Below are 18,315 nucleotides of genomic sequence, written 5' to 3'. Positions count from 1 at the left end.
GCTGCTTAGCGGAGCGTAAACACGCTCAACTAAAACTCTCTACTCTCTACTAAAACGTGAAAATCGCCCGCCGCTCTGCTGTGGCTTAGCGGGGCCGCTCGGAGCGGAGCGTACCGTAAAGACGCTCAACTAAAACACTAGAGTGTTTTAGTTGAGCGTGTTTACGCTCCGCTAAGCAGTTAAGCGGAGCGGAGGCGCGAATGCGCATGCGTCGTCCGCTTAGCCGTAAGCGGGATAGCGTAAGCGGGATAGCGGAGCGAGGAACACGGTCCGCTTAGAAGCTGCCTGAGCGGAGCGTGCCGCGCAGCACTTTGGCTAGCGTTGGCGTCAGAACGGATTGGATTGGATGCAGAAAGCAAGCGCGCTGGCTAACACGTGGCGTTCCCCAAGACGGCGCTTTATTTTCCATTGGATAAAATGCACCGGTAACGCATTACAAGCGCACGTCTAGATACTTCATGCAGAAACAAGTTATATATATACATATATACGTTTTACGGTATAAGAGTGATCATAGTGTTTTTATTTTCTTTCATTACTCTGAATTTAGTCAGGGGGCGCTGCAACTACGAAAGGTCCGCTCCGCTACGCTAAACGTGCAACTAAAACGTGAAAATCGCCCGCCGCTCCGCTGTGGCTTAGCGGGGCCACTCGGAGCGGAGCGTACCGTAAAGACGCTCAACTAAAACACTCTACTCTTTGTGTTGCGTACGCCCGCTATACCCGCTATTTCGTTTAGCGTTCAGCGCATGCGCAGTGAAAACCGGCTATTTTTTAGCGTACGCAATGTTATAGCGTACGCTATACTAAAACAGACATGTCTAATACCGGACTCGCGAAACGCTATTGCATTAGTAATATTCCGGTGTAAGGTGACGGCTGCAATCGCGCAAATCCTGGCGCCGATCGGATAGCGGCAGTCCGATGCGCTGCAGCCAGTCCGCTCGTCTACTGGCTTGCAGAGGGACACGATGTCGCAGCTCTACATATTGCCAGTCGCTACGTTTGCAGTCACAACGCAACAAAGTCGAATCATAGCGCTCGCGAAAAGACAGACCGACACTGACGGCGGAGCTCTCGTCAAACACGGAGCACGTTGTAACACAAGCAGACGACACTTGCTGTGTGCCGGAAGTGCTTAAGTGTACCGAAAGATTTTTCTTGTGCATTCCCTTTCTATTACTTTCTTTTTATAAAAACAAATTAACTAACATTCCAACTATTACAAACATCATTTGTTTACCATAAAGTTGGAAAAATTATCGATAACGCGCCCTGGTCAGCCAATCGGATAGATCGCCCCACTGATGTCACATGGGTGATTTGCGTCATTGGGTAGGGGCGGCTTAAAATTCCGCCGCGCAGTGTGCTGCAATAGGCAGCGATGTGCATTTTTAAAACCTTATAATAAATTACACGCTTTACGGACTCAGTACGTTTGTAGAACATGGTCAAAATCGTTTCAGGGTCCCTTTAAACGACGCGTGTCGTTAACGCGCCAAAGGAAATGCAATGAGCGTCCTGGGCACGTTCATGCCAGGCATCACCTAGATCAAGGATGGCCTTTAAAGTTGCGATGCATTTGTGGATACGGTGGTTAATGACGTTCACAAGTTAACAGCGGATGACACAGCTTCGTGCTGCGGACGGGGCCTCGCACTACACTCGTGACATTGTATTCGCATGTCTATTTCTTCTATCTCGCCATGTGTCTGCGCTTCAGCAGTAATTGGCTCCTGGTGCAGTCCTGGTCCGCGTCACAAGTCAATCGAATGCGGTAAACACTAATTGTGACTGCCGGTGCAGTGGTGACTTCTAGAAACGTTCGATGCCTCCCGAGGCTCGGCGGAGAGGGCCATGATTTCCGCCCGTTCGACTAGACCTTCGGCATATTTGGCACAGGTGACATTACCACTGTTTCGATCTGGTTCACCTTTGGCCACCGGGACTCGCGAGCGAGAGCCTTGAATCGATTTTGCCCTTGATGACCGTCATAGGGATGTTCCATGGTGCCAACTCCCTTCAAGAGGAGTCCTGCACACAAACGCCGACATCGCTCCTGTGTTGTCGATACTTGTTGACGTGAATGGGGACGCTCCATATATGCTCCATATAAGGCAAAATTTGCGCCGAGGAGAGCTTTGTTTGGGTTAAAGCTATCCTTGCTTTGGGGGTGTGACGGCCATTGGATAAGTTTCATATTGCGATATAAAAGCAATGGGCACAAAAGATCGTGCGAAAGCTTCCAGGGTCTACCGAGGGCACTGTGTGACAGTAAACACTCTTCTCCGGATTTAGTGAACGAACTGATCGCTAGAGAAGTCATTGCGCTGGAGACAGTACGCGATATGGATAAGCATTCTCGGTGAACGTATATGGCAGACGCGGAAAACATGTGACGCTTCCGTGGCAACATCTGCCGACCATTGTGCATGCACCAAGCACCGAGAGCACGTAGCGAGTCCTGGTCAAGCAGGCATATCGCCCGTCCTTGTCATAGGGGTTGTAAGCAGCTCAGCACCGCCACAGAGGCACGCCGATTTGTGCTCTGCGTACAGCAAGCCCGTCCCAAGAAATCGTCGTCAGAGGCTCGTCAACAGCCGGTGCGGGAACCGTACAACTGAATCTCTGTGCTCGATCGATGCGTGTTTGCGCCGTGAGGCGAACGCTCGCACGCACGCGTTCCTCGGCATTGTTCGAGGCTCCCTGTGAGGAATCTTTTCGGGAGGCGCGCGAGAGGCGTTGTTCGTCGTGACTCTCCTGCAGTTGACTCGTTTCGGCTGCGAGCACTCGATGGCTGTCGCTAGTAAGCGAGAGTCCGACACAGACGAGACTGGTCTGCCTCGTGCGCCTTTTTTGACTCCAGCAGGCAAGCCTGCTGCTCTCCGGCGTTGAGCCAGGCCAGTAAGAAAGAAAGAAATGTGGCTCAAGCGAAGCGGGCGACGAGACGACTTTCAAATCCACTGGTCCACCATTGTCGGGGGGCCGGCGCTGGACGCGGCGTCTCATCGACCGCCGGCGGGCGGTGCCGGCGCTTTGTCCCCGAGCGGCGGATCGAAGCCGCGGGCGGCGCCCACGTGGGCGGGGTCGGCGCGCGTTCCGGCAGCGCGCGCCGCCCCGCTCGCCAGTGCTGCTCGCGCGGGACGCGTGCGCGGACCTCGGGTCGCGACACGGCGACCGCGGGCCCGCCGTCCTTCGCCCGGCGGCACGTGACGTGCGGCTCGCCGGCGGGATGGGGCCGCCGCCCAGGTGCTCCGGCACGAGCCAATCCCGGCTGGCCCTCGTTGCCTCGACACGCCCGGTTGCCGAGGGATTTGATCGCCTGCGTGCTGGAAGCTGCGGTAAGCCGTCGACGTCGCCGAAGCACTCGGCCGCGGTACGCAACGCCTTCCCGCCGGTGCTCGTGGTGAGCGACAAATGTTTTCGAGGTCCACCTCATCGATGTCGCTAAAATGCTCGTGGGATGCACATACGTCGGCGCTTCTCGCTGTAGGGTCCCACGTGTCGTGGCCTACGTTATTATTTTTTTTTTTAACTGTGCGGTCTAGCCACTGGTGGATCCAGAGGCGTCGGGGGATGTGCACGGGTCTCAATTAGACCGAGACATGTTGACACTTCCGCGCTGGCAAAATTCAGCCGTGCGCCCTCCCCGTTGTTTATTTGTGGCGACGAGTCTCCTCTCCTTGGTTCTACAATGGTTCCTGCCCTCGGTCAAGCTGTGCCGCAGGACACGGCCTTTGTTGGCTGGCGCCAACGACGAAGCAGCACCGGTAGAGAGGCACGCGATCACTCTGCATCGACACCGTCATCGTGCGACTTTCGTATTCGGGACGCTCGTTTCACGTACGTATACCGTGTACCTGCTCGTAATTCAGGGGGCATCGAGCAGTCGTATTTTACTTCTTACTACGAGTCCGGTCGTAAGTCCGGAATTTAGACGCCGCCCCTGTTATCTCGAAATATCGAATCCCCTGTGTCGCGAATTACTGCCTATACAGTCCGAGTGGGTGCTCGGGAGATGCAAGCGACGCCGTGTCACCGTAGCACGATTTCTCGCGTGCACGCATGCCGCCAGCGCTTGCTGTTTCTGGACCTGCCTGGTGCGCGGGAAATGTCGACGGCTCAGCTCGCAAAGTGTGACCGGCGTGTTCTTGCAGCTGTGGACGCCAAATGCGCGCGCAGTGCGGCGGTCAAAGTCGAGAATGCTTTGCTACGGGCTGCCACCAGCGTTTGCTTGGAGCTCGAACCAGCTCGACCGTCGCACATGGTTCGGCAGGCAAGGCGAGGTAATGTGACAACAAATAGCGCAAGTTTAATACGTTATTCCGGGCGAGCGGTGCGCTCCAAGACAAACGTTCAGCGCGCGTGCACCCGCACGCAAGGGCAGAGAAGATGTGCCGGCTCGCTGGGGTTCTCGTATACCCTCCACCATCCGGGCAACCTCATTTTCCCTTGCTCCCTGCTAGAGGGCCTTGTCAGGACACGCCGGGTCAACACACACGGATGGAAACCACTCCTAGAAGGGGTGAACGTGGGACAGAGTAGGATTTGCACATTCCGCTCATAATACCGTCGCGCACGCACCCCGTACGGACGTCCTTTTCATGTTGACGAGCGTGACGATTAGGCACGTCGTGTCTCAGGCGTTTGGCATCCGTTCCATTCGTCCGCACAAAGTGTGAACCGTATATGACCACCGTTCAGCCATCAAAAGTGGCCGGCTGGCGCGCTTTCGCTGCTGCCGTTGTATCGGTGCGGCTGCAAGCGGTGAAGATCCGCTCAGCCTATTTCCAAGAATGACAGCGGATTCCAGTGGCGGATTCAGAATGGCCGACCGCCGCTCCGGAACACTCCGCCACAGCGGATCCAGGCCGACATCTGCGATTGAAGCACGGGCGCCATTCCCACGAGCGCACCTCCGCCCCCGAAAGCGCCTCGGGTTATTCGTCGTTCTCGGCCTTTTAGGCTTGAACTCGCGCGCGCGTTGTGTGTACAAGTTTCGTGTTTCTTTTTAGCCTAAAGTCACAGCGCGTGCGTGTGTGCTTTTCTCGTTCGCCGTGATTGTGTGTCGCGCACATCGGAGACGCAGAGAAACCCGCCATCAGTTCGGTGGTGACACGTCGAGACAGTGCCTTCGGAAGTAAAGGCTGTTAGAACGCCAACTTCCGTCTTCGTCCGAATACTGGCGAACCACGTCGTCGGCGAAGCGCGTCACTTTCGATCTCTTGGCCGGCGGCCGAAACATGGCGTCGAAAGCTTGCTTGAACACGCCAGCTTCTTACTCCCTTGAGTCCTCCCGCTGGTCGGTGCGGAACTTAAGCTAGAGGAAGCATCGCTCTCCGCAAGCAGTACAAGCGCAAGTTGACGATGCGAAGCACCACTTCTGAGACACCGCGTTCACGGGCGCGCGCACCATGGCGGTAGTTGGCTGTGGGTGGCCTGACCACCAAGCGGCTTCCGGTGAACTCCGTCAATTGTTGCGGAGTTGAGAGCGCTGCTCCGTGGAGTGGATCTAGCGGCGGAGCTGCTCCCAATCCGCCATTGAAAGCTGCGGGAGGCACCCTCCATCTCCCAGTCGAATGCGCTTGCTCCGCAAAGAGCACAACTACTACTACCGGAAGTGCTCCGGATCTGCCATTGGAATTCACCATGAGAAAGTCACATGTCGCCGAAGTTACCCATCGTCGTTCTAACAAGTTAAATAATGGTGTTTTACGTACCGAAATCGCGATCTGATTATGAGCTCACTAAAGTGACTGTTTGGGCATGTTGGTAGGACATGAATGCAGCTTTTTGCGCTCAAGACGAGAGCAGAGGCTATCTGTGGGTATCTGCGTTCGAGTGACTTAGCCTCTTCCCTGTCCTCTCGTCTGGTGCTCAAAAGCTGCAGTCCTGATTGTGAGGCACGCCGTAGTTGGGGACTAGCAAATGTAAATTGAGTAAGACCATACCGGTGTACAAAATAGGATTATTTAACAGGTGCTACCGTGACACCGACACTTACAGTAGGACATTCTGATGCTTATGAAGGCAGCGAAGTATCCTCACCCGTGCACTTGGGCAGGCGACAAGTGGCACTAGCTGTCGTACTGCGACGCGCGGGCAAAAGCGACAGCGCGCGCACGGTTCTGCAACCAGCAAATTAGTAAACAAACAGAAAGCCCGCTCGCTGCACGCCCGACACAGGCAACGCATCTCTGGATGGATGCTGTGAGCTTCCCCTTCGGAACGGGCAAGTGGGTTGCGCTATATTGCCTGCCTGTGTTAAACAAGAAGATAAGGCAAACACGATGAATTCCCATAAGCAAAGTTTCTAAACCCCTTTTGTGAACTTTGTTTTTGTACGCCTCCGTTTGTCGTTTCCCTACTTCCACCATTCTTCCAATCGCCGCTTACTAATCTCAATTGCGGACATGTTTACTTTTTCACTGCTCTCGTTGAACCCAAAGGCTTCAAGGTGGCCACTGGTGCCTGAATCGACCGCTAGGCCTCACATTCTAATCAAAAATGTTCCATCATTGCCCTAGCTTTACCGCAGCAAGCACATGCTTCTTATGTCCCGCTTATAAGTGCGCGTTCTAAGGCATCCTGATCTCGCTTTGAAAAGTAATGAACTTCCCTTTGAGTTATAAATTGTGTCTTTGACGTAATAGTTCTGTGGAAACCCGCAAGTGGGAGAGTAGTAATTAACTAAGGGGAAATCAGACATCCACCCGTTCGTAGCAGTTGCTACAAAGGAAACCCATACGTGTCCCTTGAAGGAAAAGCCTCGCAGTTGAAGAAAAATTCGTCCTGGTCCGGGACTCGAACTCGGGACCACCGCCTTTCCGGGGCAGCCGCTCTGCCATCTGAGCTAACCAGGTGTCTAGCAGGTAGCAGGGCGAGGTCGGATTTGTCAACAACTCGTGGGGATCGACGTGAGATCGACGAAGATGCGGAGCAGCACCACCAACAAATTCACTTTATCCGTCGTCAGAGAAAACCAACAACGTATTCTTCGTCTCCAGGCTTAACCTAAAAAACCCGCGCTACTTCTACCTCGTCCCCACTGGCACATACCCGCGACAATATAGTTCTGCCAAATATACTGTGCTGTTTGCTCCCCCTTTAGAAAAAGATCATCGTCGCTATGATAGAGGCTTGGAAAACAGCGATAAAAAACTGCGCAGTCTTGTCAGTCTTCATAGTACGCCTTCATACGAAGCACGTGAACGACTTCGGGTAAATGCGTCGGCGCTTCGAACAGTGAGAGCCGTCTGGAACGACTTCGTAGTTGACGTCACTGATGCGTTGAACTATGTAGGTACTTGCGCAGGAGCTTTTTCAGAGAACCCACGCTGACGAATAGGTGTCCAGACCCACACTTCGACGCCGATGTTGTATGTTACGGGTCTTTGCCGAAGATTGTAGCGTCTGCCGTCACAGTCCTGTTGTTCGTGGATTCGCAGACACGCACATCTTCTGCTCGTTGTGTGATCTCTTCAGCACCCGTCTCTTTGTGAGGGAGCATTGTGTCTCGTGTTGTCGTAACCGCACGGCCGTATACGAGACTGAAGGGTGTCTTGCGAGTGGTCTCTTGACGAGCCGTATTGTACGCGAAGGTGACATAAGGTAAAACCTCGTTCCAGTTGTTGTGCTCTACATCTACGTACATGCTTATCATATCAGCCAGTGTTTTATTGAGTCGTTCCGTCAGTCCGTTTGTTTTGGGGTGATACGCCGTTGTCTTCCGGTGGGCGGTACCACTTAGACGTAGAACGATATCCAAAAACCTGGCCACGAACGCAGTACCTCTGTCCGTGACTACTACTGCGGGAGCGCCATGCCTTAAAACGATGGACTTGAGAAAAAATCGAGCCGCTTCATGTGCTGTTGCCCGTTGCAGAGCACCTGTCTCGGCACATCTAGTGAGATAATCCGTGGCGGCGATTATCCACCTATTGCCGGTAATAGACGTTGGGAAGGGACCCATAAAATGCATGCCTACTTGTGAAAATGGTGTGGCTGGTACTTGAACAGGGTGCAGTAGGCCGGCTGGCTTGACGTATGGCGGTTTGCAACGTTGGCAATCCAGACATGTCTGAACGTAACGTTTAACGACCGCAGTAAGGCTCGGCCAGTAGTAATTCTGCCGAATCTGTGCTGATGTGCGAGTGTAGCATAAGTGCCCAGCGGTCGGCTCTTGGTGGCAGGCGTGTAAGATTTCACGTCGAAGCGATGAGAGTAAGTAGTTGCTGCCGCTAGTTGAGAAGTTCTTCTTGTAGAGGACGTTGCGGCACGATGCCAGCCCTCTTGCAAATAGCCTCGGCACGCTGAAGATAACTTGGGCTAGTTGGTGTTTACTTAACATGTTGCTTTTTAGCGCAAAAAACTCGAAAAAAAAGAGGACAGTGAGCGGCGAAAAAGAAAAGAAAGACGAGCGCTACACTTGAAACTGTTTATTCTGAAAAAAAAAAAAAAAAAACAGAGCATCCTATATATACACAAAAATGCACATGCGCAAACGCATAAAACAACCAAAAGACGTCGGTAAGCCGAAGGCATTATCATCAATTTTTATATGCTAAGCAATCTGAATTCCGAATCATAAAGCGTAAGACCTGCTTGGGGTCTGCGCTTAAGAAATCGCGTGTTCATGTGATCAAGACGAGTTTTGACAATCTGATCGAGCAACTTTTAAAAGCCGATTACTTTCGCTCGGTGCCGACGTCAGTTGGGCAAACTTTGCTCCAGAAGCTGAAGGGCAACAAAAAGGAGGGCGATGAAGTCGTGCGTAGCGCTAGAAAAAAGGTACAAGTGGTCACAGTGGTACAAGTGGCGCAAGGGTTAGCCAGAATCTCAAGAAAGTGGCGAACAGGTATGGAGTACTTGTCTTCTCTGCCCGAACAAGCTGGCCCGTCTCTGCCCTCGAATTACGGGTGGCGCTACGAACGGGTGTACAGTACAGCTCGTTGAGTTACGTGCATTGCTCCACTGGAGTGGCCCACCGGAGTGGTTTACCTGATTCCGCTCAGCTGTGGCAAGTGCTACATTGGGCATACTGGGTGTTGCGTCAACGACCGAATTAGAGAGCACGCAAATATTTTAAACAAAGATACGACTGCGCACCTGTCTGCGCACTGCAAGTCTTGTTCCGACTGTGAACCACTGTTTTTTAATGTCAGGATCATAGGCAGAAGCAAAAACAAAACCGCACGTGAACTGTTACAGGCATTCCATATCCATACCACTGATCTAGCTTGCGTGAGTCAAACATCTGTTACGTTTTATGATTCGGTATTTACATTGCTAAGCATATAAAAGTTGATAACAATGCCTGCGGCTTACGGACGTTTTTTGCTTGTTTTATGCGTTTGCCCGTGTGCATTTTTGTGTACATATGGGATGCTGTTTTTCAGAATAAACAGTTCTAAGTGAAGCGCTCGTCTTTCCTTTCGTCTCTCACTGTCTTTTTTTTTTTTTCGAGCTTTTGGGCTAAAAAACATGTTGAGGCGCGCTATTTGTTCGTCCTTCCAGGTAATCGATAAGCGGCAGCAATTCAGTGTCATCCCGTTGCTGGCGTAAAAGATCGGCGGTGTCCACGAGTCCCAGAAAGACCGTGTCGTCATCGTCTTCTGCTGCCGGCTCAACAGGAGACCGAGAAAGGCAGTCGGCGTCTGCGTGCCGTTTTTCCCACTTGTATGCGACAACAAAGTCGAACTCTTGGAGTCGAAGACTCCAGCGTGCGAGCCGGCCGGAAGGATTTTTCAAATTAATAAGCCACCAGAGTGAATGGTGACCGCTAACGACGGTGAAAGACCGACCGTACAAATATGGACGAAATTGCTGAACTGCCCGTACCAGTGCGAGGCATTCTTTTTCAGTGGTGGAGTAGTTAGCCTCGGCTCGGGATGGTGTCCTACTGGCGTAAGCGACCACGTTTTCGCTGTCGTCCTGCCATTGTACGAGCACCGTCCCTAGTCTGCGCAACATCGTCGGGGCGTCTTCGTCGAAGTGTGCGAGCACGGGAGGCGCTTGCATGCGTTGCCGGAGCTCGTGGAATGCCCGCTGCTGGTCTTCGCCCCTAGTAAAAGGGATCTTCTCTGGTGAGCTGTGTTAACGGCCATGCGATTTGCGAGGAATTCGCGATAAATCGCCCGTAATATGCACAGAATCTTAGAAAACGTCGCATGGCCCTTTTGTCTGATGGGGTCAGGAAATTAGCGACGGCAGCAATTTTATCAGGATCAGGTTGGACTCCTTGGCTACTGACAACGTGCACCGATGCACTGGAGCTCGTGCAAAACAAAATGACACTTCTCAGGCTTCAAAGTGAGACCGGCAGAGCGTATCGCTTCAAAAACAGTTTGCAACCTTTATAAGTGTTCGTCGAACGTTGCGGAAAAGACGGTCACGTCATCCAGGTACACCAGGCATGTTTGCCATTTGAGTCCAGAGAGGACAGTGTCCACTAGACGCAGAAATGTTGCTGGCGCCGAAAAGAAACCGAAGTACCTGAAATTCATAAAGTCCGTCAGGCGTCACAAAGGCGGTTTTCTCACGGCCTCTCTGATCCACTTCGATCTGCCAATAACCGCTTTTCAAGTCCATTTACGAAAAGTAGCACGCGTTTCGCAACTTATCCAAGGAATCATCAATACGTGGCATTGCATAAACGTCCTTTTTTGTGACCTCATTGAGCTTCCGATAGTCGACGCAGAAGCGCAGGCTACCGTCCTTCTTTTTCACTAAAACTACAGTTGATGCCCAAGGGCTATTACATGGCCGAATAACGCCATTTTCCAGCATCGCGTTCAGTTGTTTTTGCATTGCTTCGCATTCCTTTCGGGACCCCCGATAAGGGTTTTGTCGAATGGGTCTGGCGTCGACATCAGTAATGATGCGGTGTTTGGTAAGTGGCGTTTGACCAACTCTTGACGCAGATGAGAAACAGCCCAAGTACTGATTGATGAGTTCAAGAAGACGGTTTCGCTCAACGGCCGGTAAAGTCGGATTAACGTCTACAATAGGCGCAGCTATGTGGTTTCTAGAGGAGGCTGCTATGCTAAGTGGCCGCCTTCTGTTTGTGTTACTTCGTCGAAATAAGCGACGGCAGTGCTTCTAACGATGTGTCGACGTTTCTTACTAAAATTCATCAGGAAGAGTTGGGCGATTCCGTCGATTACATTGATAAGCGCTCTGGCAATGGAGACGCCGCAATTCAGTGCTAGAGCATTGATGTGTTGAGCTACTCCAGTCCCATTCTGCATGCTGTCACAGTAAACGGGTACGAGAGCGCAACTCCGTGGCAAAAGTATGACGTCGTCCGCAGCAATACGTAAGCGAGGTTGTTGTTGCTTCTCATGGGTGACATCATCTGAGCTCGAGGTAAACGTGACGCTTCTGTCACAGATGTTAATCACGGCGCCGTACTCGCGTAGGAAATCCGTGCCCAATATAAGTTCCTTACAACGCCCAGTAAGACTGACGAGGGTGGCGACGAAGGGCGAAGAGTCTGGCCGTGCATTTCCCGACAGGTGTCGCCAGCTGACCTCCGGCGGTTCTTATGTTGCATGGGCCCGTGGTGTCTTCACCTTCCTTAGTTTGTCGACGAGCTGTAAGCTTATGATTGAAACATGGCAGCCAGTGTCAATATGAGCGGCTACTTGGTGACCGTCAATGCGAACGATGCGGTCGGCGCTATAACGACGTCAGTTACGTCTTTCGTAGTTGTATTCGTTGCATTCGGTGTCTTCGTCATCGGAGTCTTCACGTCGTCGGTTATGGTGGATGTGGAGAAGTTAGAGAATTGGCAACCTCACCCCTGGAGGTCGCTGCGGCTAGTTTCCCCGTCGAGGTCTAGGGGACCTGCCCCTATAGTGACGTCGGTAAAACTGCGACGAGTCGCCGAATCGTAGCGCGCAGAAGGAGAACGTGGTCCGGGCGGGCGTCGTCGTATTTGGCGGCTGACTGTTCACAGGAGCCTCGTTGTAGGCGCGTCGACTGTCATACGGACAATCGTCATGGTTTGCAGGAAAGCTTGGGTATTGATAGTTCCATTTGTGGCAAACTCGATAGACGTGTCCACCTTCGCCAGAATGGTAGCACTGGTCGACGGTGCGCCACAAATCAGTTTTCCGACGCTGATAGTTTGGCGGCAACACTCCATGGAACCAAGGAGTGACGTGTGCATGTCGAAGATACGGCATTGTTTGTGCTGGCGTGAGCGGCGGGGTGGGTAGAGTCGACGGGGGTGACGATGTCGACTCTGCAAGGTAAATATACCTGGTAGCGAAGCTTCCATAGGAGCCCATACGTTCAAAACATGGCGGTCCATCGGCGGTCCATGGGGCTTAGCACCATCTGTATGTGGTGGCAACACTTCCGGCGGAAGAAAAAATAATGTGACGCCATGTCCGTTAAAAGCAGAAGTGACGTCATTTTGTTTTCGAAGGCGCGAAATTTGTTTTGTTGTTCTTTCTTTGGAGCTATATATTCAAATGCCCCGCCATTCGACTTGATGGGCGTTTTGAGCTTTCAGCGTGGAAAGCGATGCAGGAAAAGGCCAGCCGTACGGTTGTCGAAATCGCATCCCTGCACAGAACATACTTTCTTTGGAGGCCGACGAAAGCTTTAGGTGTATAGTGCTGATCCTATTGTTGGATGCCAAGCCCCTCGGCCAGCGCAGTCGCACGAGAACTACACAATTATCTGGCGGTTGTAACTCACTACTTTTGACTGAACAGATTAAGAAGCAATGAAGCTACCCGCGTCACCAAATTCAGAAAACTTCGACAAGCAAGAAAGCACAAACTGTGAGGGGGGCGTATTTCAACAGGTGATACGAGTGCGCCTTTCTGCCCATATCAAGACGTGCATTGCATAGCGAGTGATAGTGGCGTCAACGCCCCCTGTAGCGATGGGGGCTGAAAAGAAATGCATTTATTAGTAATAATAAAATTAAACTTGTATTTTCTTAACTCGTCACGAATATATAAAATTGACTAGGAATTTTATTTTCGTTGAGTGAATCTAACTGTGTCTCGTTTGAATTAAAAAACGCGTTTTTCTTTCCCAATGTTTGTTCCCTCCAAACCTAGTCGCGCTTCAATCGCTGCTCCCATAATCCCCCCTGCTGATGTCGGTGACAATCTGTACTGAACCGCTTTTCGCCCGAAGCTTCGCGACCTATTTGAATCGGCCTTGGACTCTGTTTGTAGCACAGGTGATGTAGTTGTGGGTCAATGACGTCGAAGTTGTGTTGATTGGATGGCGAACAGCTTCCGCATAAGCAAGACGCCGCGGCACGTTATCACAGTCTGGCGATGAAAAAAATTGCTGGACTTCTTTCCGGACCACATCAGCTACAAAAGATAACGCTGGCGCCGGTTCCGTAGGCGCAACAACAAATCCGAGCTGCCGAAGCTCTTCTCACACAACCTCTCGGTTAAGTTCACGCATAGGCCTGTCGTTACTCGCAGTCAGCACAGATGTGTCCGCCGTCGAGTTACTCATGTCATGCTGTCGGTATTGTTGCTGCAGGGCCCGTTCAATGGCTGTAGCCTCTTTTGTGAACTCCGTCACTGTTGTCGGTGGATTTCTCACAAGGCCGGCAAACAGTCGCTCTTTCACTCCTCGCAAGAAATAGCGCAGCTTTCTTTCCTTTCGTATGTCGGGGTCTGCCCTACGGAAAAGACGGGCAATGTTTTTTGAGAACATACCAACGCTCTCATTGGGTTTTTGAATGCGGATTTCAAGAAGGCTCCGCGCATTTTCTCTGCTGTCGATGCTTGTAAAAGTATCCAGCAGCTGCGCGCGGAAGTCGTCCCACGTGACAAACCTGCTTTCCCTGTTGACGTGCCACGTACTAGCATTGTCCTTCAGATAGAAACGAGAGTTTGTCCTCCGAGCTGGTCTTATGGTTGTACTTGGGGACGCGCTCGAACTGGTCTAGGCAATCTTGGATGTCTTCAAAGGCATCAGCATGAAAGTTCTTCGGAACCATATAATTCTGCAGTGTTACTTGCGATGGAGCTGCGGTGACCATGATTGTTGTAGGAGGCAAACGATTTCTCGAGCTTTCTTGCAGGGGACTGGACTCAGGCGCTAGGCCTAGCAGGCGACGACTGAACCGGTGGACCGGTGTTTCGATGCGCGATGGCGATTCCAAGCTCGATCGTCGACTCCGCGAAGGGGCGCCAAACATTAAGAATACCCCGCACCTTCAGTGTAACGACGTGGAATCGACGAGGATGCGGAGCAGCACCACCAACTAATACACTTTATCCGTCGTTGTTGTGTCGTCAGAGGTATGGTATGGTATTCCTTATGCGACGGCGCACACCCACTGTGGGGGATTGGCCAAGATTTGGATGAAATTAGGCAATCTTTATGAAATACTAAAATTGGTAAAGCTAACTGGAGGAAATGAACAAAAATAAAATGTTTAAGAATTCAAGACAATCTCTTTGTAGCAATTATAAATTCCTCCACGGTTGAGCAAATATCCCTGTGGCACTTTCCAGAGGAAACCAACAACGTCTTCTTCGTCTCCAGGCTAAAGCTAAAAACCCGCGCTACTTCTACCTCGTCCTCACATGCACATACCCACGGCAATATAGTTGTGCCAGACTTCCTGCCTAATAGGTTTATGTGGTTCCGAAATATTCTAGGTGCGGCCTTCTTTTTCTCACGTATTTCTGACAACCAACGTTCACTTTCACCTTTTATCTTTGCTTGAACTACTATTTGAACCATATATTTTTTCTCCCGCTATATTTCCCGTTTTCTGGCTACTTCATACTGCGGCAACTGCGCTTTTCTTTGCCTGCCTGTGCTGTCAGGATGTTTTCTGTTTTTCGGTTTCTTTGTTCCTTTCCACCGAGCCATGTCGCTTCTCTTTCCGTATTTCTGTCGTCATTACACTTAGAAGCTCGCGAAATTCCCACTCTTTGCTTGGCCATTTGTCAAGTTGTTCCTCGACTCTTGTGACTATATTTGTTATATTTGTTCAGCGTTCAAATTTGGACTGGCCATTTTGCAATCATTGCTCTCTTTCCCAACTACATAACCCATCTTCAAAATAATGCGTTTATGGTCATTACCTATGCTGCTGTACCCTTCCTAGTCAATGATCATTTCTCTCAACTTATCAATTCCTTCTGTCATCAGACGGTAATCCATGGTCGATTGCCGGTTTCCCATTTCCCACGTGGTCGGCCCGTCACACTTAAGCCCTGTATTCACGATAACGAGGTGATGTTGCTCACAAAGATCCAGCATTGACTTCCCGTTGTCGGTTAGGTGTCGTGGGTAACGAGATTGCGCGCCATCTATGATCAGAACCACAAAGCATGTGGCTCGCCGGGACGCCAGTAAATACGCGTTGTCTGTCAGGCCAGTTGGCGCTCATGTTGGAACAATGAAACTGGAACAATGGTCGCCATGTCTTGCCTGTGGCAGCACTTTGCAGGGGCGGCTTGTATATCTGTCGCAACCGGAGCGCGAAGTTGTTCGCCTGAGAGAGAGGGTGCACCCGTGGGTGGAAGGGGAGGAGTTTTGCGACTGTTGCCTGGCACGGAATATGTTCCACCGCACTTGGGTCAATTGTAGTATTCCGTAGACTTGTGGTGAGCTCGTCCGCTTGCTGTCTATAGCTGATCGTGCCTTAACGCAGCGATCAGGTACTTCCCCGCGGTCTTGTCAGTGGCAAGCGCTATTGAGCCGATATTCATCATCTTCAGCCTGTTTATGCCCTCTGCCGGACAACAGCGTCTCCCAACGATCCCCTGCCTGGCGCCAGCTGACCCCATTTCATACCTACAGATTTTCACATTTTTATCACACCGCCGCGTTGTTCCATAGCTGGGTTTCCGTTGTCTCGGCACCCATTGTGTGATTCTAATGTGCCACCCAGGATTACTTTCCCTATGCATTGCATGCCCTGCCAGACTCAATTTCTTCCTCTTACTGTCAGTTTTGGTATTTCTGTATGTTCTATGTCTGCAAATAAAGAATTGAATTGAATTGAACTAGAATACCGACTGCCCCTGTTTGCTTTCTAATCCATGCTGCTGCCCATCGCTCGTTGTGCGGACCTTAAAGGACCTCACCAGGCCACACAGCATACTTCGGTTATACGCTGGAAGTTGCTACGTGTCCTCTAGGTAGCGTTCTGCCGCAAAAATTTGTCATATTGGCTAATTAATAGCCAAGATAGCCAAGTGCCGTTAAGCCATGATTTTAGGAGGCGAGCTCCACTGCCACTTGACCCGCCTAGCTTCCTCAGGCGAAATTCCTTCCCTGCGTTCTCAGACCTCGAGGATCGCGTGACGCATACGTCACGTGCCCCGCCTTCATTTTTCTTTCTCCTCGCTGTTTTGCGGGCGGCGCACTTCCGCTGGCGGCGTCGCGCGCGAGCTGTTGTGATTGTCTCGTTTCGCGCACGATTTTGCGCGCTGTGCACGAGGACACCTTACTAGCGGTATAAGTCTGTGCTACACGAATACCGAGGCAGACACAGGCGGACCACAGAGCGTGATCCCACGCTGGAACACGGTAGAAAGTGACATAGTTTCGATGTCTGCGCGCGCAACTGCACGACGTGGGAACAAGCAGACGAAACGGGAGCACACCTTTCTTGCTGCGATGCAAACTAAAACAAAAACACGCAGACATTTGATTTACGTGTTTTATTATTTCTCCAAGCTTTAATGCGTCTATTCTAGCAACATATTACGCAAATGACAGATGTTTCCTTGAATAATTCTCGAAGTCGCGTGTCACCACAAGCGACGTCACAGCACGAACACGTGTACGTAGGCGCACTAGCACGTGTTAGATACGGGGCCGTTTCCTGAGCCTACGTCGAGTTCACCAGACCACATCGAATCGCACCACAGCTAATTGAGGGGCGAAGAAACACGGATGCCGCATTCCTGAGGCACGACACGTGCAAACAAGTTGGCGGACCCCACTTCGTGTGCAGCCGGTGGAGCTATTCACTGCTTGGCTCTTCCCGAAAGTAAAGCGAGAGCCTGGCACTGTGGCGGGTAAAGTGGGTCCCGAAGCAAGACGGCTGTAATGCGCCGTGAGAACCTGGCGGCGTCGCCCCCTACCCTCTATGGTGACGGCGCATTGCAAGTCAGCAAGGCAAGACCGCAGGGTGACCAAGGAGCGACTCTCTTCGCCGGTGTGACTCCATCGCACGGGCGCCTACCATTAGCCGAAAATGACACCCGAGCGGGCTCGGCGATTGGCCCAAAATGGCGTCACCTGAGCGGACTCTCCCATTGGCCGAACGTTACGTGTCTTATCGACACCGAAGGGCTTAAAAGACGCAGACCGGGAGCAGCAGAGGAGCATTCCTTGATTCATCTCTTTCGAACTTCTTGCGACGGGCCGCAGCGTCCGAGTTGCTGCCGGCCCGTAATGACACTAAGACTGTTAATTGACTCTCACTGTAAATAATGTAAATAAACCTCCCAAGTTTTTCATCCCGACGTCCTCCTCAACTCCTACAGTGTACGTCATCCTCCGTCTTGGAGCGCGGCGGCCGCGAGAAGGAAAGACGACGTTCGGTTTGAAATTTCAGATCTTTCCGTGGCGCACAGCGATGTAATAAGCGGACACGATTGTTATCGCGCATTGTATGCTCTGCGATTCTCGGCTCAATACGGCCAGACCTGGTGAGGGGCTTAAGTATAAACCCCACGCAAGCGGTGTTGCGCGCGACAGCCACACGCGATCCGATGGAGATGGCTGTCGCGTTCGCTCGTCGCCTACAAGTCATACCCCATGCGAACGACGATATTGAGCTACTTCTCCCCGGTGTTGTCAGTATGAGGGCAGCAACGTACGCGCCGAAACTAGCGTGAAGCGTGCTTTATTACAATAAGTTGATGTATTTTACTGTAAAAAGCTGTATAAAATATTTCTGAGGGTCTTGCAGTAGGTTCTTATCCTTGCACGTATAAAAATTCAATCGTTTGCTCCACCCGGGTGACAATTGGTAGTATTTGAGTGATGTATATCCAGTTCCGGCTTCCCGCTATTGACTAGTCGCTCATAGCAATTGCGGGCGACGAGCGACGGATTCTAGGTTTCTAGAACCGAGCGATCAAGCGACAAGACCGAGCGATCTGTTCAAGCGACGGCTCGTTTTGTCGCACGAAGCCGTCGCGCATAATATCGCTCTCATGGTGTTTAGCCTTTAAAGGGACTCTGAAATTATTTGCACGTTTTTGCACAAACGATCTGAGTCGTTAGGGCAGGTCCTTGGGATCATTAAGTGACATATTTAAGCGTTGCGTGTAAAGCGTGTATTATAAAGTTTTA

General features: G+C 51.5%; 1 protein-coding gene across 4 annotated transcripts in view; it reads left to right on the top strand.

The window, feature by feature from the left end:
- rhea (Talin_middle and talin-RS domain-containing protein rhea) overlaps window positions 1-18,315 on the top strand; it is a 391,086-nt gene that overhangs the window by 48,313 nt on the left and 324,458 nt on the right. The window contains exon 1 of one of the 4 annotated variants that reach the window (XM_055070111.2): window positions 3,185-3,341. The exons of the other annotated variants lie outside the window; for them this stretch is intronic. The gene's annotated coding sequence lies outside the window, so the exon portion shown is untranslated. Of the gene's footprint in view, window positions 1-3,184; window positions 3,342-18,315 lie in introns of those variants that run through there. 4 annotated transcript variants of the gene reach the window in all.

The sequence above is a fragment of the Dermacentor andersoni genome, chromosome 5 (assembly GCF_023375885.2).
Source record: "Dermacentor andersoni chromosome 5, qqDerAnde1_hic_scaffold, whole genome shotgun sequence".
NCBI classification, from domain to species: Eukaryota; Metazoa; Arthropoda; class Arachnida; order Ixodida; family Ixodidae; genus Dermacentor; species Dermacentor andersoni.
Note: the sequence above shows the minus strand (reverse complement) of the source record. Positions and strands in the feature narration are given on the sequence as shown.